Source organism: Macaca nemestrina, chromosome 7, assembly GCF_043159975.1.
Source record: "Macaca nemestrina isolate mMacNem1 chromosome 7, mMacNem.hap1, whole genome shotgun sequence".
NCBI lineage: Eukaryota > Metazoa > Chordata > Mammalia > Primates > Cercopithecidae > Macaca > Macaca nemestrina.
Window position 1 is genome coordinate 70,015,908 of NC_092131.1, and position 26,639 is coordinate 70,042,546.

The 26,639-nt window shown below is 38.5% G+C and overlaps 1 long non-coding RNA gene and 1 pseudogene across 2 annotated transcripts; one reads left to right on the plus strand and one right to left on the minus strand.

Annotated features, from left to right (window-relative positions):
* The first annotated feature begins 575 nt into the window (after window positions 1–575).
* Window positions 576–17,209, plus strand: LOC105478010 (uncharacterized). Of its 2 annotated transcripts, none has more exons than XR_985102.2 (4): window positions 576–728; window positions 2,844–2,940; window positions 16,582–16,677; window positions 17,062–17,209. It is a non-coding gene; the product is annotated as an uncharacterized lncRNA (long non-coding RNA). The 2 variants fall into 2 exon arrangements; XR_985101.2 differs by having other exon boundaries at window positions 16,585–16,677.
* An 8,032-nt stretch (window positions 17,210–25,241) lies between these two features.
* On the minus strand, window positions 25,242–26,366 carry LOC139364010 (uncharacterized; annotated as a pseudogene).
* Window positions 26,367–26,639: the final 273 nt, after the last annotated feature.

The window sequence follows — 26,639 nt, forward strand, 5'->3', positions numbered from 1 at the left end:
GCGAATCCAGCTAATCCCCACTCTTTGTGTCAAGCGGTACTGTACCTGAAAGTTTTAAAGCCAGGGGAGTGTTTCTTATTATGAAAATTTACTAAAGGGCATGTCTTCCCTAGTGAAGAGTCACCTTTGCAGTACAAAGGTGTTCCTCATAGGAGGATCATACTTCTTTCTGGCCTATAAATTAATTACAAACTTTGCCATGAGAAATTCTACAAAAAAGAGAGGAAAATAACATAGGTATTTTGCTCCTCCTCAAAGTAAAATATTACCACGTTTAAAATTAAAAATTAAGTGTTGATTGAATTATTAATGATCAAATTAAATATCATTAAATTAAGTATTGGTTAAATTAAATATTGATCCAAAATGACTCTAAAATTAATTTCTCTTAAGCAAGACAATAGGAAGACAGCCTGGTGAACCGTAATTACCATACTTGGGAGCAATGGGCTTTATTCTTGGCTTCACCTTTTCAAGCCTGTGGAATACTTCAGGGATTCTTCTTCTTTTTTTTCCTTTGTGACGGAGTCTCGCTCTGTCGCCCAGGCTGGACTGCAGTCGTCCAATCTCGGCTCACTGCAAGCTCTGCCTCCCGGGTTCACGCCATTCTCTTGCCTCCGCCTCCAGAGTAGCTGGGACTACAGGCGCCCGCCACCTCGCCCGGCTAATTTTTTGTATTTTTACTAGAGACGACGGGGGGATTCTTCTTAACTAGCTGTGAGATATGGGTAAGTCACCTACTTCGTTGGCCATTGGTTTCCACTTCTGAGAACTGGGCAGGTTTGGCCAACAGATGTTAGCTCCCTGGCAGCTCTCACATTCTTCAATTCCATGTTGTGCTAAGTCAGGCTGCATCACACAGCTTTGTGGAAAGTCCTCCCTGAACTTGGCAGACCAGATTCTAGGACAATCAAAATGAGCAGTGAAGAAATCAGCCAGCTCTGAGCTTCACCTTGCTTCTAAGTACAGGGACTGGACCAAATTCCCTTCCAGGACTACCGTGAGCCCTAGCATTCCATACCAGCTCTTGCCTTTGAAAAATTACAGTTAGGTTCTACTTGGAACTGCCAAATTAGTATAAAAATTAATATAAAGAACCAGCATCTGTGAATCTCTTCCTAATAGATGTATAACTGGATTTAAAGTCTCTGACACATTTAGACTGAGTGCTAAGTCACCCAACCATCTGGCTCTAGGACAGTTATGCAAAGAGCTGCTCTCCACCTGGGCACTGAGAGCATTAATGTTAACATCCTGCTGGGCAGGCACATGCAGAAACAGAGATGGAGATTGGCCCAAAGTCAAAAGCCAAAAAGATTTGAAAAACACTTGGACTATCTAGTGAAAATTCTGTCTGTGAAGCAGTAAGCTTGAGGTAAAGAAAAGCCAAATGACTAGAGGAGGAGAATATAGAGTGAACATCAATGAAGAGAGCCTTTAGCTTAGACTGAAGAGAATATGCTGAAGCTTTAGCTGGCCTTTTGAAAATCCCTTCTCCTTCAGAATTGTTAGGAAGAGATGACTTTGAAAATGTTCCTGATACCTGTTTTCATGTTAATGCTGCTGGTCACTATCACCTGATTCCTTTTATTGCCAGTTGGCATTTTGAAAATATCTGTTTGCCTGGGAAAATGTAGTCCCTGGATACATATTCATCATATATTTCTGCTTCAGAGGCAACTCACACCTTTAAGTTTGGTTACATTTCCTTAACCAAATACAGATTTCTATAGCTCCCAGGTGTCTGGAATAAATTTGATAAAAACAAGATTCCCACCCCTGTGCCAGGCTGTGAGTGACTGTTCTGCATTACTTGCTAGTAGAATAATCACTTGAATGGTGGATTACACTGCCATGCACTCAGTTTATGCATAGAAAAGTCCCCTCCTTCCATTTTCTCCACTTGCTCACTGATTCCATTGACAGGGAAAATAAAATATGTCATTTGGCAAGTAGAAATATGACTTTAAATCCAAGTATCATTGGGAGATGTGATGTTTTCACTGGAATTCAATAGTTCAAAGAACCAGAGAATTTGTCCCTTCTTCATCTTTCACAAAAAAAGAGATTTTGATCTTAGATATTTCTATATCACCCTGAAAAAAACCCCAAACTTCTGAGAATACTAGAAATGTGTTAGCTATGCATTAAACTTCTATATATGTCATACTCCATGAGTTAGATGGGAAAACATGCCCTCTGCATTGTCTCAGCTCTTATACCTTCTGGGAACACAGGTTCTGATCAATTTCTGGGCTGTGGCTCAACCCACATGTAGTGCAACAGAATAACAATAGGGAACAGCTGCTATTTTATTATCACCTGCTATTTTCCAGGCATTGTTTTAGGCATCCCTCATACATTGTTGCATTTAATCTTTATAATGCCTCTGCAAGGAAAGTATGAAGGAATATTTCCTATTTCATAAATGAGAAAAATGAGCTCTGTAAGTCTGAATCTTTCAAGAAACAGACATCTAGTTGGGATTAAAACTGCAAGAATCTTGTTAGGGAAGATGCCTGTGTTAAAGGAAATAGGAAGGGAGTTGGAAAGCCATCAGACCACAGTCAAGTTTGCTCCTGGATAAATGGGAGAAAGAAAAATGTACCCTCTAATATTCTGGACTCTAAGGAAGGTTCTGCAATGTTGCCAGGGAGTCCTTGAGCTAAGAACAGTATACCAAGGAGTCCTTGAACCAAGGTTGCAGACCAAATGTTCCTTGTCTCCCAGGAATAGGTCTGCTTCAGTATCTGGGTGACAGATTTCAGTAGCTGGGATGTTGATTGAATCACTCTCCCTGAGGAAGGAGGTCTTCCATGTTCATTCTCACGGCTGTTCAACAGGTTCAGTCAGCTGAATTTGCACCGGATGTCACAGCTAGTTGGTGGCAAAGGAAAAAACCTGTCGGTCCAAGCCCTATCCTCAGACGTCCAGATGTATGTGAGTAGAATCCTAGAGGTGCCAAACACTGGGCGTAGGCCCCTTACATGTTCCCCATCTCACTCAGGCTCCAGAGCCTGCAAAGGCTGGCGCCATGAAGCCGCAGTACCCGGAAGCAGGAGACAGCTCCTGTCAGAGGCAGCCCGTTGCTACCTAGCATGCTGCTCTCCCACCGCTTTAATAATTTGTTATAAAACAAACAAAGTCACCAGGGGAATTGCTGCCAGTGGATAATGGCCTCCTGCCTTGCAATTAAGCGCTGACATTCAGCTTTGCCTCACCAGTCACAGTATATTGCTGCTTCCTGTCCCAGTGTTCTCACCCATGAGCGTTTTCTGCTAATCAAATTTATTATCCTATGCAGCTGATCTTGACATTCATTTCCTTTTCAGCTTGGTGGTGAAGATTTAGAGAACATAATTTTTAAGCTACCTGTTCTCTTCAGCCCAACATTCATATAGCCTACAAAGAAACACAATCTCTAAATAGAACAAAAAAAGCTCCAAAAGTTTATGTTGGTAAGATATCCCAGTTGTTAATGGGATTCAGTGGCAAGATAATCCTAGGAAGTGGATAAGGAAGTGGAGACTTGTGGAAGTTCTTTTCATGCCACCCTGAGCTGATTTCCTACTGACCCCTTGACTAGAGGTTCAGATCCATAAGCCTTGACTTCTGATATGACATTCTGTGGAATCCTGTGGGATCCTGTGGGATCTAATACACCTGTCAATTCAAATAGTAACTATCCCGTAAGAGTTGCTACTTCCTTAGCAGCCCAGGAGCTTAGAACTGTGCATTACCCCAAGCTCTGAAAAATCATATACCTATTCCCTTGGAAGAGGAGATAATGCACCATACCCTCCACAAGTATAACCAATTTTGAAATGTCTGAGCAAGAACTAGGAGGTTCAACTCATGAGGTCTCAATTCCCTTATCTGCAAATTGAAGGCAGTAGAGTAGGTGATATTATGGGCCTTTTTAGATCTGAAAGACCATGATTTTGTGATAACCAGGAGGTCTTAAGGATAGGCATCAGGCACTCATCATTCTTCCCATTTCTCCACATCAGCCTTCTTCCTCCTAGTAATAATCTATCTTGAATGTCCAGACCCTCTCTACTGATTTAAGGTCTAACCCCTATTACCTGCTTTCTCTAGCCCACAACAGACTCCTCCTCTTCCTTCTCCTCCTCCTTATTGCCCCCCTAGTTTTCTCCCTTATCACTTTGTGACCATGTAAACCAGATTTACTCTCCAGCCTACTCTCAGAGACCCATTTTGTCCTTGCTTTCTACTTTCTTTGCCAGAGGAAAACAAATTTGTTATACAATTAAATGCTGACAACCCCGAGAAAGGTAAAAGGTCATTTTAAATTTACACTAAATTGTAAAAGACATAGAAAATTCTTTTCTGACCACAGAGGGGAAAACATAAGTTACGGAGTTGAGGAAATTAGGAGGAGTTTGAGAGAGAAGAAAGAAATAATTATTTATTGAGTGTCACATAATGCCAGGAAGTATACTATGTGTTTTTCTTTTTAATACATTGCTATACTGTCCTTAGATTTCAAAAGCAATTTGTACATCTCACATAATGTAAACACAACCAGGTGTATAAAATAAAGTCAACTAAATGCCTATCCCCCACCACTACCACTGCCCTCTTTTAAGACCAACAACCTCAACAATTGTGTTATTTATTGACTCAATACTATTGTGTTACACGCTGACTCTTCACTGTCTGCCAGGCCCATAGCAGTGAACAAAACAGACAAAACATCTGCTTTCCTGGAGCTTACTTTTTAGTGAGGAAAGACAGGTCATTACAAACCAAGTAAGTATAAATATATCAGAGATGATAAGAGCTCTGGAGAAAAATCGAACTGGGAAGGGGATAGAAGGAGAAAGGACAGGGTGTGCACACATGAACAGTTTTGACTGATGCCATCAGAAAACACATTGTGAGAAGGTGGCACTTGAGTGAATGGCTGAGGTTTATAAAGCGGGTGAATATATTTTTCTCAAAATTTTCTCTTGCTTATGCAAATACTCCAAACATAAATGCATGCACATGGTTTTGTTTTAACACCTTTTACAAAGTAAGATTATATTATACACATTACTTTGCAACTTGCTTTTTCCACTGAAAACTAAATTATCGAGATCTCTGTGGGTCAATATATGTAAATCCAGTTTATTTTTTGAATAGCTACATGATTTTCCATAGTTTGAGTGTATCAAAATTTACACAAATGTTCCTCCATTAATGGAATTTAGGTTATTTGTAGTTTTCACATTCTTTTTATTCTCTTTGCAAAGACAAGCAATGTTGTATAGTTTTCTAGTCTTTATTTGTTCATGCCAAAGTTTCAAGTATTTTAAATATTCCATTTTACTCAGCACAACTTAACTGAGAGCTAGATATTATTATTGTTTTTTTTTTTTTTAAGCAGAAGTTCAGAATAGTTAAGTTGATTTGCACTGCACTGGGTCATGGAAGAACAAAGATTCAACCTCAGGACAGTATGATTTCAAATACTATATTCTTTTTAAAACTATGTCGAATCTCAGAGCTGAGGACAGAAAAGCAGTACCATCCCCAGGAGAATGGGAAGAGTAAGAGTAGTGCAATTTGTTTTTCATAGCACTAAATTTATTCAATTTAAGAACTGTCATTTATTTTGAGATTGTGTCCTATGTTTTCAGCATTAAATTGACTTGCTTCAATGAAACAAGGTGACAGCAGATGGTGGACAACATCTTCTAATGAACTTATTCGGAAAAGGAAAACTTCTCAGTTTTAGTATGGTTTCCCAAATACACATTTTCAAACGTTCCATGAAACACTGGAACCACTGGAGTAGGGAATGCGATGTGAAAAACCCTGGTCTAAGCAGCAAAGATCTGAGCTCCACCAGGAGTGTGTCTCTGCCTATCTGCCTCAAGACATACTTTTCTAGACTGTAAAACTGAGATTGTAATGATTCTCCACCCTGTACATGTAGTGTTTTTATTTTGCTTCTGCCTAGACCTGTGCCTATTCACTTATATCTGGAGACAGAAGATTCGGCCTAACTTTATGGATGACGGTGAAGTTCCCAAGTTTGAAATAAAATTGAAGCTGAGTAAAATTTGGGGTCAAGGACTAAGTAACCCATGTTATAAATAATAATAATGTCAGAACATTTATGGAGAGTTCATCGTATTGTCAAACATATATCCTGTTTAATACATTTAGGATACTGTTGCTGCTTACTTAAAATTTGATTGAGCTAAGTTTTTAAGAACTACATATATTTGAACTTCACTTTTTTTTTTTTTTTTTAAACAGGGTCTTGCTCTGTCACTCAGATTGGAATCCAGTGCAGGATCATGACTCACTGCAGCCTCAACCTCCTGGGCTCAAACTATCCCGCTACCTCAGCCTTCTAAGTAGCTGAGACCATAGTTGCGTGCCACCATGCCCAACTAATTATTTTTATCTTTTGTAGAGATGGGGTCTTGCCATGTTACCCAGGTTGGTCTTAAACTCCTGGGCTCAGAGTTTGAGCAGTCCTCCTGCCTCAGCCTCCCAAAGTGCTGGAATTACAGGCATTAGCCACTGTATCCAGCCTGAACTTCACTTTTAATGTTAGATGAAGTGTTGACTGTGATAGTACTCTTAAATTGGAAAAAATATGTCTTCACTAATTCTGGAAGTCAAAGCCAAACACACACACACACACACACACACACACACAAACACACACACAAAGCTAGAGTATTTGAAATTGGGAATGAAATTTAAAAATGAAAGCATAAGAAGAAAAAATTTTTAAGGAACTAGATTAACATAATATAAAATAGCCCAATAAAAACATTATACTTCATGTGTATAAAATAATGCACTGCAAAAAAGAAATTTATAATAATCTATACTTAAGTGCCTAATCTGTTAGTAGCAGAACAGTTAGATCCCATGTTAGCATAGCATCAACTTTATTGAAGAAACCAGTCATATTAGGAAACCACTCTGGATTTCTAGCTTCCTGTTTACTTACTTTTCATTAGATACAAAGTATGGAGGCTAAGGGTTACACTTTCCGTCTGACTTCATCACATTAATTAATTTCTGTAATAATGAGCTGAGGAATTTATTAAAATCTGGGGGGAAAAAAGCCTTACTAGGAAGTGAATGTTAATTCAGAGTGACAATGCCTCTCAAAGACACATGCGATTTCCCCAGAGCATAAAGGAACCAGAATGCATGCTCGTCTGTAGCTACAACAGAGCAAATGTCTAAACAAAGGATGCTTGCAAGCAGTTTATTCCATGAGATTTATAGTCCTAATCTGCTCTGTTGGGTGGAGTAAGCAATGTGTGCTGACTCTGCCAATGTCAGACCTAGACTCATTAAAGACAGAATCAAAATGCTAACTGAAGCAAGAAAGAAGGGATTAATGTTGAGGGCGGTTTCTTCACCACTGTAAAATTAACACTGCTGCTGCTGCGGAAGCACCATGATCACTGAATTTAGCCTTGCACTGTGCAATAATCTCCTGTGAAAAACAAAAACCCAAATTAGGCATTTTGCAAATATTTGATAATTAGAGAAGCAAGAATAAAGGAATGCAATAGCTTTGATCTTGAGATTTTTAACATTGGGAAAAGCAAAATAATTCTGTTCTTGAAAAAACTTTCTAGGTGTCTTTACACTAAGACTCTGTCATAGACATTACATGGAAAATGAGAAATAAGCTTGCCTTAGTTCTTTTTCCAGGAGTTGAGTTTTGTGTGCTAATGTGTTATTTCTCTATTATAAATCTGTAATTATAAAGATGCCAGTTGTTCCAAAAATAACCATGTTAGCTTGGTAACTACTTAAAGAACAAGACTTAAGGGACTAGAGGCAATAAAATTGGAAGCAGAATTAATTTCATATGTGCTCACGTAGAAATGCTGGTAGTCTAAAGAAAAAGCTACGTCTCCCTGATGGATAGCACATGACAAAGTTTAGATCCTACATTTGCCAATTACCTCAAAAGGCCTAATTAATCTCAGGAAAGTCAATAGTTCAGTTGTTGCCAGAAATTGTCACCCTTTTTAAAGAAAATATGCTTAACAAAAACGTTCCTTCTTTACTTTGGCTCCTCAAAGAGCCCCTAGTATCTGCATATGGAAGTTGTGTGTGGAAGGTTCTCTATTTACCATACACTGTAGTGTATTTCTCTGGTACCCTTGCAAATAAATAGTTATATCTGCTTCTTTGTTCTCATTACTTAGTTACAGAGTGGTCCACAACTTGTAATTAACAGTACAATATGCTTTGTCATTTCTTTTTTTTTTTAATTATACTTTAAGTTCTAGGGTACATGTGCACAACGTGCAGGTTTGTTACATAAGTATACATGTGCCGTGTTGGTGTGCTGCACCCATCAACTTGTCAGCACCCATCAACTCGTCATTTACATCAGGTATAACTCCCAGTGCCATCCCTCCTCCCTCCCCACTCCCCACAATAGGCCCCCGGTGTGTGATGTTCCCCTTCCTGTGTCCAAGTGATCTCATTGTTCAGTTCCCACCTATGAGTGAGAACAGGCGGTGTTTGGTTTTCTGTTCTTGTGATAGTATATTGAGAATGATGGTTTCCAGCTTTATCCATGTCCCTACAAAGGACACAAATTCATCCTTTTTTATGGCTGCACAGTATTCCATTGTGTATATGTGCCACATTTTCTTATCCAGTCTGTCACTGATGGACATTTGGGTTGATTCCAAGTCTTTACTATTGTGAATAGTGCCGCAATGAACATATGTGTGCATGTGTCTTTATAGCAGCATGATTTATAATCCTTTGGGTATATCCCCAGTAATGGGATGGCTGGGTCATATGGTACTTCTAGTTCTAGATCCTTGAGGAATCGCCACACTGTATTCCACAATGGTTGAACTGCTTTACAATCCCACCAACAGTGTAAAAGTGTTCCTGTTTCTCCACATCTTCTCCAGCACCTGTTGTTTCCTGACTTTTTAATGATTGCCATTCTAACTGGTGTGAGGTGGTATCTCATTGTGGTTTTGATTTGCATTTCTCTGATGGCCAGTGATGATGAGCATTTTTTCATGTGTCTGTTGGCTATATGAATGTCTTCTTTTGAGAAATGTCTGTTCATATCCTTTGCCCACTTTTTAATGGGGTTGTTTATTTTTTTCTTGTAAATTTGTTTGAGTTCTTTGTAGGTTCTGGATATTAGCCCTTTGTCAGATGAGTAGATTGCAAAAATTTTCTCCCATTCTGTAGGTTGCCTGTTCACTCTGATGGTAGTTTCTTTTGCTGTGCAGAAGCTCTTTGGTTTAATTAGATCCCATTTGTCAATTTTGGCTTTTGTTGCTGTTGCTTTTGGTGTTTTAGACACGAAGTCCTTGCCCATGCCTATGTCCTGAATGGTATTACCTAGGTTTTCTTCTAAGGTTTTTATGGTATTAGGTCTAACATTTAAGTCTCTAATCCATCTTGAATTAATTTTTGTATAAGGAGTAAGGAAACAATCCAGTTTCAGCTTCCTACTTATGTCTAGCCAATTTTCCCAGCACCATTTATTAAATAGGGAATCTTTTCCCCATTTCTTGTTTTTGTCAGGTTTGACAAAGATCAGATGGCTGTAGATGTGTGGTATTATTTCTGAGGGCTCTATTCTGTTCCATTGGTCTATATCTCTGTTTTGGTACCAGTACCATGCTGTTTTGGTTACTGTAGCCTTGTAGCATAGTTTGAAGTCAGGTAGCATGATGCCTCCAGCTTTGTTCTTTTGACTTAGGATTTTCTTGGCAATGCAGGCTCTTTTTTGGTTCCATATGAACTTTAAAGCAGTGTTTTCCAATTCTGTGAAGAGAGTCATTGGTAGCTTGATGGGGATGGCACTGAATCTATAAATTACCTTGGTCAGTATGGCCATTTTCACAATATTAATTCTTCCTATCCATGGGCATGGTATGTTCTTCCATTTGTTTGTGTCCTCTTTTATTTCACTGAGCAGTGGTTTGTAGTTCTCCTTGAAGAGGTCCTTTACATCTCTTGTAAGTTGGATTCCTAGGTATTTTATTCTCTTTGAAGCTATTGTGAATGGGAGTTCATTCATGATTTGTTTAATTTCTTTAGTTGGTTTCAACAGCTCCTTTGGCATTTTTATATATTCATGAATTCTGGTCACTATAGGTAACACTAATTGATGTCAATAGAATAAATTAGGACCAGATAAATTCCACCCAACTTTACAGTAAAAAAATTGCACAGCAATGCAAATTGCTTATGTTTCAGAGTGTCAAAGACACCCTAAGTCTGTGGTTTTGTGCCTTGGTGTGCATCAGAATCATTAGGGAAAGTATTCAGACTGAGCATCAGGGCCTATAGATGCTGATTCACATTTAGCTTGGGGCTAGGATACCCAGTATTTTTTAAGCCTCCTAAATTCTATGACAATAAGAAAAATTGAGAACCACTATTCTAAATGATAGATGGTAATTTATGTTACAAATTTCTTTCCAGAAAATAAAGAATACTCGCAGTTATAATTTTTTTTCCTCAGGATCTGAGGGTTTTCAATACTCATTATTGTTTTTAAAAGCAAAACTCTCCTCCCCAAAACAATTTTAATAAAGGATTTATATAACTCTAATGTCTCCCCTTTTATCCCACAATGCCACACACATGTACTATATACATTGCAAATAGCTTTTTTGGGGTTATCTTTCCTACCCACATAATCAAAAAATTACTAGGTAACTAGGAATAACATAGAGAAAGAACAAAATAAATATACACCTACATAAAATTATACAGCATTAAAATAAAAGTCAAAAATTGAGAAAATTAATTTAATTTGGCTTTTCTATGGTTTATTCTCCTGAAAGTAGCATCAGACATATTGCAAGTGGTAAAAGGATGACCTGGATTGGCCTATAGAGCCATGGTGTTTTGGTCAAGTGAAATAGAGTACCAGTCCCTTGCCTTAGCAAAAGCTTGTTCCTACTCTCATTTCAGGTAGTTTGTTTTTGCCATCCAGTTTGATGCTGAGTTGCTAAGAAAAGCCATTCATGCCAACAGACTGAGTTTTCTGTAATTGCTTTTATACATCTGCAGAAATGGGACCATCACAAAACTTTATTAAGACTTAATTTTCTAACATGTACTACACAAGTATTCTCTTCTGCTTAAGTCACTTCTGAGTTCATGGGTTAGTAAATTGGACCTTAAGAACCTACCATGGTATTTGTGAACAAAATTTCAAAGACATTTGGAGGAAAGAGACTTTACTCCAGTGAACAGTGAGCAAACCAGGGAGATGCTGTCTTTAGGGTAAAATGAAGGTGTGTTCCAGAGAACAAAAGGAGGGTTAGGTTTTACACGAAGAGTTCTTACCCAGGTTCCCAATCGGGTCCATTTATGCAAATGAAGGATTCAACATTGCTTAGTTCCTGTTGGCTGACTTAGCTGAGTATTGATTGGTTCACACAGCTGAGCTCTGATTAATTGGTTCAGGTAAGCTCTGAAAGCCCTAAAGAGAGCTGTGGGTTTTCGGGGAACTCGGAATATATGTGTGACCTCTATGCAGCAAATGCCAATTTGTCTCTATTTAGAATTTAGCCTCAGTTAGCCACTTGGGATCCATCTTGAAAAACTGGCACTTTTAGATTCTCATTTGTTCACAGTATTAATAGTTGGAGATTAGTAGAACCCAAAGATTTCCAGCTGCATTCTGAGTTGTATGCACAGCTTGCCCTTTAATAAGAACCAGTTTCCTTCCCTTGAAAAGAGTTCTCCCAGTGGTGATGCAAGAACTTTTGCTCCGTAGTTCAGCTACATCCTGGTTCTTGTCTCATGACCAGGAAAAATTAAGCAAGCAGACACAAGGGCAGAATTTATTAAATGAAAGGAAAGCTCTCAGCAAAGAGAGGGGTCCTGCATGCATGTTTCCACTTCACAAATTGAATACCAGGCCACCCTACACAAGCTAAAGAGGCCATGCTCCTACCCTGCATAAGGCACTAATTCCTCGTGGCTTCACCCCATTCCTCCAGTTTGCGTGGGCCTCCAGTCCCTTGTGGACTTACCCATGCAAGACCCCATGCAGGTTCCTTTGTCTACAAAAAAACATCTGGTGTAAACACTTGTAGGGTGGCTGGAAGATTCTCCAGGGATGCTTCCTTGTCTGCCCAGGCATTTGTCTGCCCCCTGCCTCTATCAGTGGCTTCCATCATTTTTCACTCCTCAGGTAGCAACAGTTTTGATTGTTTTCTTTAACAAGCAAGAAGAGTATAGATATAAATCCATAAATTCAAAAGCCATTTCTTGTGGGAATGTGTGAAAGCTCTGAAAATTGCACTCAACTAAAATAAGAAGGAAAATGATAAGCTCCTCTTGATTTCTCTTTTCTTCAGCAGCATTACAGTATATAAAGTCGAAGGTGGTTTTTCTGTGTAAATTGACAATTCTAGTGTTTCAAGCCAAACCTGTAAAATGCTGTTATCAGTGATTACACATCCTTCTTCACTGATACAAAGTAGAGTCTGAACAAAATTTGCCTTTTCACGTGTTATTGTGAAATCTTTTTATTCTGAGGAATTCTGTGGGATTCAAAATCTTTAAATTAGTCTGTTGACTAGGCTAATTTAATAGGTATTAGGCTATTTATGGTTTGCTTGTTTGTTTAATTGTGGTAAAACATACATAAAATTTATCATTTTATGTAATATGCATACAGTTCAGTGGCATTGAGTAAAATCATGTTGTACAACTATTACCACCGTCCATCTCCAGAACTTCTTTCATCTTCCCAAATTGAAACTTTCTATCTATTAAAACAATAACTCTCATTCTCTCCTCCTCTAGGCCCTGGCAACCACCATCCTACTTTCTGTCTGTATAAATTTGGCTAGTCTAGCTACCTTGTATCAGTGGAATCATACAATATCTGTCCTTTTGTGTCTGGCTTCTTTTAATTAGGCAGCGCTTCAAGGTTTGTCCATGTTATAGCATATGTAAAAATTGTATTCCTTTTTAAGGTCCAATGATATTTCAATGTGAGATATATATATATTTACTGAACCTTTATGTAGCATAGCAAGTCCTGTGTTTTCTGGAATAAGATCTTCAACATGAGATAGATGTTTTTTACTGGCTCATGAATTCACTCATTTTATTTGCACAAAAACAAAGTCACAATTAAATATACATTATATATTAAAAGTATATAATATGTATCACATTTTGTTTATCAATTCATGTGTTAATAGACATTTAGATTGTTTCTACATTTTGGATATTGTGAGTAATGTTACTATGATCATGAGTATACAAATATCTGCTCCAGTTCCTGCTTTGAGTTATTTTGGATACATACCCATAAGTGGAAGTCCTGGATCTTTACAATAATTCTATGTTTAATTATTTCAGGATCTTCCATAATGTTTTCCAGTGTAGCCACACCATTTTACATTCCCACCAACAGTGCACACAGGTTCCAATTTCTCCACATCCTCACCAAGACGTTATTTTCTGTTTTTTGGCATTTTAAAAATAATAACCATCCTAATGGGTGTGAAGTAATATCTCATTGTGGTTATAATTTGCATATCTCTAATGATTAGTGATGTTAAGCATCTTTTCATGTGTTTATTGGCCCTCTGTACATCTTCTTTAGAGAAATGTCCGTTCAAATCATATTTTCACTTTTAATTTAATCATTTTGTTGTTGTTGAGTTGTACTTCTTTACAAACTCTGAATATTCATCTCTTATCCCACATATGATTTGCAAATATTTTCTTCCTTTCTGTGGATTGCCTTTTCACTGTTAATAGTGGTCCTTTGATGCACAATGTTTGTTTATTTTGATGAAGTTCAATTTTTTTTGGTTGTTATGCTTTTGATACATAACTTGAAGCATTGAGAAATCCAATGTCATAAACTTTTCACCTGTTTTCTTCTAAGAGTGTTACAGTTTTAGCTCTTATGTTAGGGTTTTTATGTTTTTCTGTTTGTTTGTTTTTTTGTTTTTTTGAGACAGAGTCTTGCTCTGTCGCCCAGGCTGGAGGGCAGTGGTTCAATCTCAGCTCACTGCAAGCTCCGCCTCTCGGATTTCTCTCCATTCTCCAGTCTCAGCCTCGTGAGTAGCTGGGACTACAGGCTCCTGCCACCACACCCAGCTTTTTTTTTTTTTTTTTTTTTTTTTTTTTTGTATTTTTTGGTAGAGACGGGGTTTCACCGTGTTAGCCAGATGATCTCGATACCCTGACTTCGTGATGTGCTCGCCTGGGCCTCCCAAAGTGCTGGGATTACAAGCGTGAACCACTGTGCCTGGCCCGTGTTAGGTTTTGAATCCGTTTTCGGTTACTTTTTGTGTATGGTATGAGTTATAGACCCAACTTCATTCTTTTGCATGTGAATATACAGTTTTCACATCATCATTTTTGAAAGATTCTTTACCCATTGAATGATTTTAGCAACCTTGTCAAAAATTATTTGAACCTGTATGTGAGGGTTTATTTCTGAGCTCTATATTTTATTCCATTGATTTATATGTCCATCTTTATGCCAGTTCCACACGGTTTTGATTGCTGTGGCTTTGTGGTAAGTTATAAAATCAGAAAATGTGAGATTTTCAACTTTGCTCTTTTTGAAGATTGTTTTGGCTATTTGGGGTCCCTTGAGATTCCATATGAATTTTAGGATGGGTTCTTCTATTTACAAAAGGTCATTGAGGTTTTGGTAGGGATTAAATTGAAACTATAGGTGGCTTTGTGTATGACTGACATTTTAACAATATTGTCTTCCAGTCTATGAACCTAAGATGTCTTTCTAATTGTGACTTTGTTTTTATGCAAATGAAATGAGTGAATATATGAGTAACTAAAAATATCTTCTCACGTTGAAGATCTTATTCTAGAAAATATAGGACTTGCTATGCTACATAAAGGTTCAGTAAATAAAGAAGAATGAATGAAAACCAATATTTTGATGGACAAGAGAATCACCTTTTTTCACACATACCACAAATAGTTTTAAGGACTCTCTGTTTTATTATTGTCCTTCACCTACAAATGTAACATAACTGATACAGCCTAATTTCAATGTGTAGATGAGACTAAAGGTGTTGATTTGTGGATAAAGGCCTTTTTAACTCAAAACTATAGAAGCTTGCTCTGCCGACATTTCAGTTCAGTAAATAGCTCTAAGGATATACAAAAACAACCTGGGAGATTTGGGGAAAAAAATGTAGACAACAATTCTTGTCCTTCCAGAGCTTTCAGTCTAAACTTGGAGGGAGGGAAATCAGACAGACACACATTTAGAGGCTGGTTGGTATTTAAACGATAATATGTTTCTGCAACAATGACTCAAGACAACACAGTGATATCTGAAATTCTCTCTTATTCACTTTTATCCTTATCTTCCATGATGTATTTGAGTCTAACTCTGATAAATCTTATTTTAAAAACTAAAGTCTGGTAGTAGTTGAAAAGTTTTAAACTGTTATGAAAGACCATATTTGATATTACCCAGGCATATCTCATTTTACTGCACTTTGCAGCTATTATACTTTCACAAATTGAAGGTTTACAGCAACCCTGTGTCAAGCAAGTCCATCAGCACCATTTTTCCAACAACATGTGCTCACTTAATGCCTTTATGTCACATTTTGGTAATTCTCATAATATTCCAAACTTTTTCATTATTGGTGTATCTGTTATGGTAATTTATGATAAATGATCTTTGATATTCCTATTATACTTGTTTTGGGGTACCATGAACCACATCCATAAAATACAGTGCACTTAATTGATAAATGTGTGTGTCCTGACTGCTCCACAGACTAGCTGTTCCCCCATCTCTCTCTCTCTCCCTGGGCCTCCCTGTTTCCTGAGACACAACATGCCTGTAGTGTCTTACCTTCATTGTTAAGCTAATTATTGTTTACTAACAATTCAGGTTAGTTACTCTAGCAGTGAGGTAAGTTACGGAGTGTCTCAGTGAAGGTGTTAGAAAAGACTCACACGATTTGGGCAGATGATTGAGTATATTAATAAATTGTATCTAGGAGGAGGAAAAACTAGATCAAAGCTAACTCTGTGATTGATAAAGCGGCAGCAGTCACTCTTTTGTAGCAAGCTTGTCCAGCACATGGCCTGTGGGGCGCATGAGGCTCAGGATAGCTTTGAATGCAGCCCAATACAAATTCCTAAACTTTTTAAAAACATTATGAGATTTTTTTTTTTGCTATTTATTTTTTAGCTCATCAGCTATCATTAGTGTTAGTATATTTTATGTGTGGCACAATTCAATTATTCTTCCTCTAATGTGACCAGGGAAGCTAAAAGATTGGAGACTCCTGCTTTACAGGGTAACTAGAATGGGAAACTCTACAGGACAAATATCCCAGCTTCTTCAGTAAATAAATTGCAAGTGCAAAATGGGGCAGGGGAAGCAGGAGTCACCCTCAGTGGCCAGGATAGGGGAATGTATGGCCATTTTGCAGTTTGGACAGAGTTCACATTTTGTCTGTGTTTAGACATGCTTACAGAATGGTCTTGCTTTTGTCTTGATGTATCACAGCCCTGAAATGGCCTTGTCTGATGTTAATGTTCTATAACATTGTTTATGCTTAGCAGAAGAACCCCATCATCTAGCTGTGAAGGCCAAGATAGCAACTACCACCACCAACTCCTGAGTGATCCTGCCAGGCCAGCTCCTGGGCGTGAGAGGTTACTTTTCTCTTTCTCACATCAATCACACATTAATTTTTTTCTCTGAGTTCCTGTAGCACTTATCATGGCATTTAGTTAAATGTAGCTTCCCTCATTATCAGAGTGTATGTGTGCTTTGTCTCCTCATGGAGGCAATAGCACATGTAGGGCAGTGACCAAGGCTTAGAAGCTTTCATCGCATCCTTGGTGTTGAAAATCCTCTGATTCAATCTGTGTAGTAGATGCTTAATATTAACTTTGAAGTGAATGAATGAATGAATAACTTAAGCCCAAATAAACCTCATTTCATAGTTTTTCAATTCTACAAAATTGAAGAAGAAGAAATCAGTTCTTATTTAACTCAAATAAAATGATGTTTTCCTTTCACATGCCAAATCAAAGAAGAATGGAGCTGAAAGTAAAGTTGATCAAGTTGACGTAAATATTTGAGTGAAGAAAAGACTTGCTGGTGCATTTGAGACATCAGTAATTTAAATCTTCAGTTAGATATGAGGAATGATTCGATAAAAAATGAAAATTGTTTTTTATTTAAAAATGTTATGGAATATTTTACTTGCCAAAAAGAAGTTTATTCATCATTTGTATATTATCTTCTAACACACTACTAAATTTTCAATCTTTCCCCTAATTGATAAAGTATTCAATATTTTAATAAGTTTTTGTGAATTTCAATTTTGATTAATTCATGGGTGATAAATATTGATGTTACATTTTTATCTCCACGTTCTTATTTACTCTCTTTTGAATGAGGTATAATCCTAACAATTGCCAATCACTGAAATAAACAAATGTCATAAGTAAAACTCTTAAAATCATGGGGGAAAGATATTAACAGTTTTAGAGCACTGGGGTTTAAAAATACCTTTCTGCAAAGAACTCAAAATAAAAGAGATAATATGAACAGGAGATCTTTAGATCTCTATCTATCTATCTATCTATCCATCATCTATCTATCTATCTATCTATCTATCTATCTATCTATCTATCATCTATCTATCTCTATCATTTATCTATATGTATCTGTCTATCATTCTATCTAGAGATTTGCTTTAAGAAATTGGCTCACAAGATTGTGAGTGCTGGGAAGTCTGAAATCCACACAGCTAGCTACAGGGTGGAAATTGAAGTAAAAGTTGACTTTGCGGTCTTGAATCCAAAGGCAGGAAACTCAGGCTGCCTAGAAGCAGAATTGTTTCTTCTTCAGGAAACCTCAGTCTTTGCTCTTAAGGCTTTCAGCTGATTGGATGAGGCCTATGCACATTAGGAAAAGGCATTTGCTTTACTTAAAGCAACTTATTATAAATGTTAATAACTTCCTTAAAAATTATTTTACAGTAACAGCTAGATTAGTATTTGACCAGCCAGTCACCACAGACTAGCCAAATTGATACAAAAATTAGCCATTGGAATATACTTTCAACTAGTTATTGACCCTAAAAAAGGCTTACAAATGAAAGTTGTCTTTTATATTAATACCCCCTAAAACAATTAATTTTTTGAAAAATCAACTTCTCAGTGAGGTATTAGTGGTAGGAATAATTATTCCATTGTACAGATAAGGACACAGCACAGTCATGTGCTACAAAATGACATTTTGGTCAACAGCATACTGCATATATGATAGTGGTCCCATGAGATTATAGGGGAGCTAAAAATTCCTGTGACATAGTGATGTCATTGCTGTCATAATATCACAATGCAACATATTACTTTTTCTGCGTGGAAATATGTTTAGATACTCAAATACTTATCATTATGTTACAGTTGCCTACAGTATTCAGGACAGTAACCTGCTTTACACGTGTGTAGCCTAGAAGCAGTAGGCTGTTCCATATAGCCTACACTTGTAGTAGGCGCTATCATCTATGTTTGTGTATGTGAACTCTATGATAGTCACCCAACAATGAAATTCTTAACAACACAGTTCTCAGAATGGAGTCCTCCATCATTAAGTGATATATTATTAACTGTACTTTGGGTTTGAATGATTTGCCTAAGGCCACTAGAAAGTCTGTGATGTAACTTGTCATCATCACTGGCCATCAGAGAAATGCAAATCAAAACCACAATGAGATACCACCTCACACCAGTTAGAATGGCAATCATTAAAAAGTCAGGAAACAACAGGTGCTGGAGAGGATGTGGAGAAATAGGAACACTTTTACACTGTTGGTAGGATTGTAAACTAGTTCAACCATTATGGAAAACAGTATGGCAATTCCTCAAGGATCTAGAACTAGAAGTACCATATGACCCAGCCATCCCATTACTGGGGATATACCCAAAGGATTATAAATCATGCTGCTATAAAGACACATGCACACGTATGTTCATTGCGGCACTATTCACAATAACAAAGACTTGGAATCAACCCAAATGTCCATCAGTGACAGACTGGATTAAGAAAATGTGTCACATATACACCATGGAATACTATGCAGCCATTAAAAAGGATGTGTCCTTTGTAGGGACATGGATGCAGCTGGAAACCATCATTCTCAGCAAACTATCACAAGAACAGAAAACCAAACACCGCATGTTCTCACTCATAGGTGGGAATTGAACAATGAGATCACTTGGACTCAGGAACGGGAACATCACACACTGAGGCCTATTATGGGGAGGGGGGAGGGATTGCATTGGGAGTTATACCTGATGTAAATGACGAGTTGATGGGTGCTGACGAGTTGATGGGTGCAGCACAGCAACATGGCACAAGTATACATATGTAACAAACCTGCATGTTATGCACATGTACCCTAGAACTTAAAGTATAAAAAAAAAAAAAAGAATCCAACCTTTTGTTTCCAATCCAATGTATCAAGGCCACCCCATTTCTGTGAGATCTTGGTGTGCATGATCATTCCTTACATATTTGAAATGCACGCTTTTGTTGCCCACTGTGGCATTGACACCAGCCAGCCATAAGGGTTTTCATAATAGTTTTCAATGAACAGATGGTCCTTTTTCAAGCTAATAAATGCCTTCCTAATTCTACATTGTATAAGCATAATCCCCAATTCCCAACCCATTAGAACACTGAACCATCATTGTTCCCTTGTTATCCCTGACTAACTCACCATCATCATAAATCCAATTTTAAAGAAGAGTCAGAGAGTTAGATAGAAGACTGTGGGAACTATATGCCTCCCCCCCGCAACTTCTACCTACTTGAATTCGGTTTCTTACTTTACCATTGCACTTGCCAAGATTTTCAGTCAAATCTCTGATGCTGTCATACCCCATGTCCCTCAAATTTGCACTTGCTATTCATTCAGGCTTCCATTGGGTTTGAGTCCTATATTGCCATTTAATAGCTCAGTGACGTTCTAAGATTCAATTTGCATCTTCTATTAAAATATAGACAAAAATTCTAACCTCGTGAGATATTTTTTAGTGATGCATTCTATTAATATGTACCTAATTGACCACAGTGCCTGGCATCTACTTACTGTTTGATAAATGCTAACTACCTTACCACCCACTTATGATGCTCTAAATCTGCTTATGGGACTCTTAATCTGCCTCTAGCCCCAAATTTTCTCCTCCCTGATCAAAGTGAGAAATGTAGTTTTCTACAGTGGTTAGAATTATGATAACGGAGGGTGACAGGGAGACAGAAGGAACATTTTTTCACCCCATTGTAAAAGCTTCCAAGCTAATCCTGAGTGATAATGACAGGCTCTGAAAGTATCCTCAATGAAATTTCATCACTTGGAGGTACAGCAGCAGATTGTTGTTGGAAGGTAGAGGGTAAACTTGAAAGAAGAGTGAAATAATGAAAAATCCAAAACTGAGCTTTGAAAAATTATTAGTCAAAATGGAATCAAACTTGCTCCAGGCTAATTACTTGCACTTTTTAAACTTCAGTTGGTAGAAATGTAATATCTGGAGATATAGGTGAATATTTCTTGTACTATTCTCATAAGTAAAACCTAGAATGAAGAATAGTCATAATTTCTCAATTTCTCATGATAAGTATTCCGTGATATGGTGCATCAGGTAGAGTATGTGACATTTGGCATTATGAAATTAGAATATTAAGTGGTTCCCTAGTTACTTAACTTGTAGTTGTCATAGTCATAACATCCACAAATAGCATTACTTAGTCAAGAGGTGCATGAGAGAGTGTTCAACGACATATAAAGTAATACACACACTGATGTATTTGGACATGCATGTAGACTTTATATTACAAGCACTGGAAAAACTAAAAAATTACATTAAAATTTTATAGTACTTCAATCTTCATTCGTAAATATAGAGCATGGATTGTGATGATAGTAGCATCGATGCTTAAATCCATTGCTATCTTAGCTAGGTAACTACTACACTTTTTACCTCCTTCTTTTAGACTACATGCCACATATTTGTCGTTAATTTATTTATGTGCCTGTCTCTTTCCCTAAATTGTGAGCTCTTTGGTGGCAGACTCTGTGTCATTCATCTTATCTTCATGCCTGGCATAAGCCTGACACATAGTGGACATTCACTGTACATTTGATGGATTGAATTTTGTTAAATGATGGAAGGAAAGAACTTTATCGTATCATGATTTTATTGTTTACTGGGCTCAAAGCACTATACTAAATCTTATGATTAGCTAAAACAGTTTGGACATAGGCTCTATCCTCATGCTTCTTGTATCTGGCTGACTTAGAGAATGTGAGTGTTTATTTCTAACTTACTGTGAACTTCTCTTTCCTAGAGTTTGGATGTTTAAGGACTGTTTTCTATCAGGCATGTTCCTGAAAGGTCACTCATGATTTTGAGCCTGGGACAGCTAATTGTAACATCATCATCAACTCAGCTATGGCATCTAGATTACATCTAAAACACATATCATCTTGTATACAGTATCATGAAAATTTGGTTCGTAGGTGTATTTTATAGACCAAATGTACACTATGCTAAAAAATTTAGTCACCCAATTTGTTATTTCTGAGGAGAGAAAAGGAACACTATTAAATTGTGTACCAGATCCACACTTTAATTATACAAGCAAAGAAAAAGTGAAGTTAAAAGGTTATACCAGGTCCTAAAATACGAAATATGTAGACAGTCATGTCCATTAAATGTTAGAAAAGAATGTGATATACTACAGAGAACTTTCAAATCATTTTAGTCATTTTTATTATTTGCTTTAAAAAAAGCACAAGCAAGTCAATTAAGTGACAGATTGCTGGGATTTTAAAAGGACATATGCTTTAGTTTTATATGACTTTCGAAATCCCAGGCATTGAAAATGATTTTAAAATATCATGAACTGTAAAAATCTAATTTACTTTACTCAACTTCAAGTGCCAAATTGTGGGCAGTGGTAAGATATTCAAGAATTGTGGTCATTCTGCTGCCAATATGCAATGTTAGCAACATTTCCACCAAAGAGAGCTCAACTAATGGCCTCTATGTTAATCAACAGAAAACTATTTAAAGTGCTATAATAAGCTTCTAGAAGTAGTCTTGAATTTTAAAATGTTAATAATTAAGGTTATATGTATATTAAAGGATAAAATCTTTTAAAAAACACCTAAAATGATCATAAAGTTGAGGATATAATGTGCCTTTACACAATATATTTTCACTTATGGCCTGGAGACTAACAACAATAACAACAAAATAACCAACACAAACCCAAAGGCTATGAGAATATCAGAATTTAGGGAGAAAAATACAGACATACCTGGAGATATTGTGGGTTTGATTGTAGACCAACACAGTACAGCACATATCACAACAAAACAGGTCACACAATTTTTTTTTTGTTTCCCAGTATATATAAAAGTTATGTTTATACTATGCTGTAGTCTATTAAGTGTACAATAGCATTATGTTTTTAAAAATGTACACAACTTAAAACACTTTATTGCTAAATCATGCAAACAATCATCTGAGTATTCAGTGAGTTGTAATCTTTTCCTTGGTGGAGGGTCTTTGTGTGTGTGTGTGTATGTGTGTGTGTGCGCACGGCGGCAAGATTTATTAAAGTGAAAGCGAAAGGAAAACTTCCAGGTAGTGGAAGGGTATCCAGAACAGTTGCCGTTTCTGGCTTGGGTGTCTTATGCTTATGCTTATATCCCCTTATGACTCCTCCCCTTTTCCTTGTTCTGTCCTATAGGATTAGCTTATTTTCTATCCACTAGTGTTGGCAGGCCTGATTGGTTAAAAACATTAGGCTGCAGCTAAAGCTTAAACTCCCTGTGTGATTGGTTGGAGTTTCAATCCTTCAGTTTGCAGCTGTGACTCATTTTGGCTTAGGGAAAAGTCCCCTTTGATTGGTTGAAGTTTCAATACCTTAGCTTGCAGCTATGCCTTACTTTGGCTTAGGGGAAAGTCCCCTTTGATTGGTTGAAGTTTCAATCCCTTAGCTTGTAGCCATGACTCATTTTGGCTTAGAGGAAAGTCCCCTTAGGGAAGTCCCCATTGACCCAGGAAGTCCAGCCAACTTAGCCACTTAGTCCCTCAGTCCCCACTCTCAACAGGAAAGGCCAAGTGCTGTTGGGAAGTTGGGCGATGATGGTTCTAGATACTTCTTGCTGAACTGGGGCATAGAAGGGGCTCTGCAGTTGAGGTTTCCTCGGGAGGGGAGTCTTCAGTGTCGTGGTGTGAGAACAGATTAGCGGGTCGGTCTAGGGGTCCTCCATAATAGGTGCTAGTGGTGGTTATTTGGGGTTCCATTTGTAGAACCATTTGCAGTTTTATGGATTCTATTCTGGAAGAGACAATTTTTACAGGGAGGTTAAAGATGCAGGGTCCAAAAATAAGCTTCATCACAATAGCCACCAAGGGTTCCAAGAAGGGGAGAAGCCAGGGCATCCATAGGTTGACAATACTCCAAGACCCTGTGTCTTGGAGCTCTTGTGCCCAGCGCTGTATACAGTCTCAAAGCTCCTTAACCTTCTCGGTGACAATTTCGGATTGATTAATGAAATAGCACTCTTCTCCTAGGAAAAGACAGGTTCCACCTCTTTTGGCTGTTAATAAATCTAAGGCTCTCCGAGTTTGAAGGGCTACTGCTGCTAAAGAGTTAAGCTGGCTTTGTAAGGTGACCAGCCAATCTGTGAGTCATTCCATGTCATCATTTAAGTCTTGTGATAATTTGTAATAGAATTTGGGGGAGGTGGTAATGCCTCCAATGTTGTTTCCTCGTTCTCTTAGCCCCAGTAATGAATGGCAGGACTTGTGCCCATTTGTAACGGGGTTTGGGTAGAAGAAAATTCTGTAACGCGTGATCAGTGTAGATAGTCATAGGCGGCACCAAAAAGGAGAGAAAGCATAGACTTTCGGAGGAGCTGTTTAAGCAGTGGTAAGCTGAGGAATCACAAACAAAAAATATTCCTGATGGTAAGCAAGAGAGTCGTGGAGTTAGGGTAATCCGTGTTTTGCATTGGAAGGCGGCTGCGTCAATGGTTGTGCTAAACTTTACACAGGTGGGATTTGATGTATGTGTTATTTCTAGATTTGAGACTAAAGGACCCACCAAGCCTGTGGTGTTTGTTCTCAGTTCGGTGGCTTTCCAATGTTCGGTAACAGGAACGGGGACATACGGTTTAAAGCGTAAGGGGAGGCACATCCAGCAGTCAGTTGGATTTTGGCTGGAGGCCTTGTGAATTTCGGTAAGGGTGACGTTAAAGTGGAGCTAAATAAATTTAGCAAGTGGGAGTGAGTGACTAATCCCTGTGCTTTTAGGTCTTTGACAATCTTTTGTAACCCTCGTTGGGCTTCTGGTCTGAGGGAGTTCTGCCTTTGATAAGGAAAGGAGGTAGGATCCTTTAATTTAGGATCCTTGAACTGGACAAGCATTTTTTGCTCATCCCTATTGTCCTTGCTCTGCCCAGACTTTAGGATTAACACCTCCTCGAGTAGAGGGCAGCGAACAGGTATTCCTTCTCCTATAATTAAGTATATAATGGCCCCTGCTTTAGCTAATATGTCCCTCCCTAGTAAAGGAGTAGGGCTCTCCGGCATAATAAGAAAGGCATGTGAGAAAAATAAGGTTCCTCAGTCATGACTTAGGGGGTGGGAGAAATATCTAGTGACTGGCTGTCCTAGGACCCCTTTGATGGTGACAGACCTGGAGGATAGTTGTCCGGGACAGAAAAGCAAAACTGAGAAGGCCATGCTAGTGTCCAGGAGGAAGTTAGTTTCCTGACCCTCGATAGTTAAGCTTACCTGGGGCTCTGTGAGGGTGATGGCATGGACTGGCACCTGTCCCAGGCACCCTCGGTCCTGTTGTTGGAACATCTGGTTAGTGGCCTCTGGCTCAGAAGACCTTCATCCTTGGGGGCAGTGTGCCTTCCAGTGATCTCCCTGGCACAAGGGACATGGACAAGGGGGCGGCTTATTTTTCTTCGGGCAGTCCTTCTTGAAGTGCCCTTGTGAGCCGCACTGATAATAAGTCCTGTTAGGTGGGTTGCCTGCCCAGACCTTCTTTCTTTCAGAGTCACAAAAGTTTGTCTGCCTGAGGGCCGTAACTAAGGCGGTGGCCTTTTTCTTGTCTTGTCTGTCTCGTTCAGCCTGTTTCTCCTAATCCCTATTATAAAACACCAAAGTTGCCAAATTCAATAGAGTTTCCAAATTTTGCTTGGGGCACAGGGCAGACTTTTGAAGTTTTTTTCTGAAGTCTGCAGCTGACTGAGTGATAAACTTATCCTTTAAAATTAGTTGGCCTTGAATAGAGTCGGGTGACAAGGAGGTATGCTTTCTTAATGCCTCCCTTAGCCTCTCCAAAAATGCTGTAGGGTTTTCTTCCTTTCCCTGCGTTACGGTGGACATCACTGAGTAATTCATTGGCTTTTTTATGGTCTCTCTTAATCCCTCTAATATACAAGTCCATAAATGCCTGTGACTCCAGTCTCCATGCTCCGAATCAAGGTCCCAAAGGGGATCCACACTGGGAACCGCCTGTTGGCCTGTGGAGAATTGTTCCCTTTCTTCTGATGCCATTTTATCATTTACCTGGCTTAGGTACCAGAGATCCCCAAACTCCCGGGCCACAGCTAAGGCAGCCTCTTTTTCGTTGGAAGTTAATGTTTGACCTAACAACAACATAAATCTCTCCGTGCTAAATCAAAATATTGTCCTAATCCCTGTAAGATGTTTATGTATCCATCAGGATTATCTGAGAAATTTCCTAGGTCCAATTTGATCTGTTTTAAGTCTGAGAGGGAAAAGGGGACATATACTCGTGCTGGGCCAAAGTCTCTTCCTCCTCCCTCAGCTTGCAGGGGTCACAATCGAGGGCCATTGGTGCATTTCGGTTCCTTGACTACCGTTTTGTCTGGTTCCTTTTGGGTCGTTAGGGCCAAAGGACAGTTCTTCCTAGTGGGAAGGAGAACCGTGGGGAGACCTGGGTATGGGGGTAGGCTTTGAGGACCCCCAGTAGGATGTAAATTACATTTTTTACATAATTGTGGGTTATCCCTTAGTGAGAAAAAACCCTGTACATATGGCACTTCATTCCACTTGCCCTCTCATTTACAAAAGAGATCTAGCTGTAGGGTGGTATTATAGTTTATACTTCCCTTGGGTGATGACGTCTCCCCTCTGGGAAGAGGGTATTGTGGCCAAGTGGTGCTGCAGAAAAATATAAGTCGCTTCTTCTTCAGCGTTTGAGGGTCAAATTGGTCCCAATTATTCAGAATACACCTCAGGGGTGGCTTCACTTTTGAGGAAACATCTCTCATCTGAAAGGAGAACATGGGAGTGCCTGGAATCCTAGTCATCCCCTAGTGAGCACTAGCCCTAGGGCATCCCGTATGGTTCTAGTGTCCTTTTCTTTCCAGGGTGTGCAATCACCCATGGAACCCTGCTTATCCGATTTACTTGAGCCTGCTGACGTAGCAGTTTTGCCGGCACTAGTTTCCTGCCCTTTTATAGCCACAAAAAAGGGGGCCGGGGCTGCTTACCAGCGTGCCCACAATTGTCTTTGCATCTGTGAGTGGGTCTTAGGTTCAGGG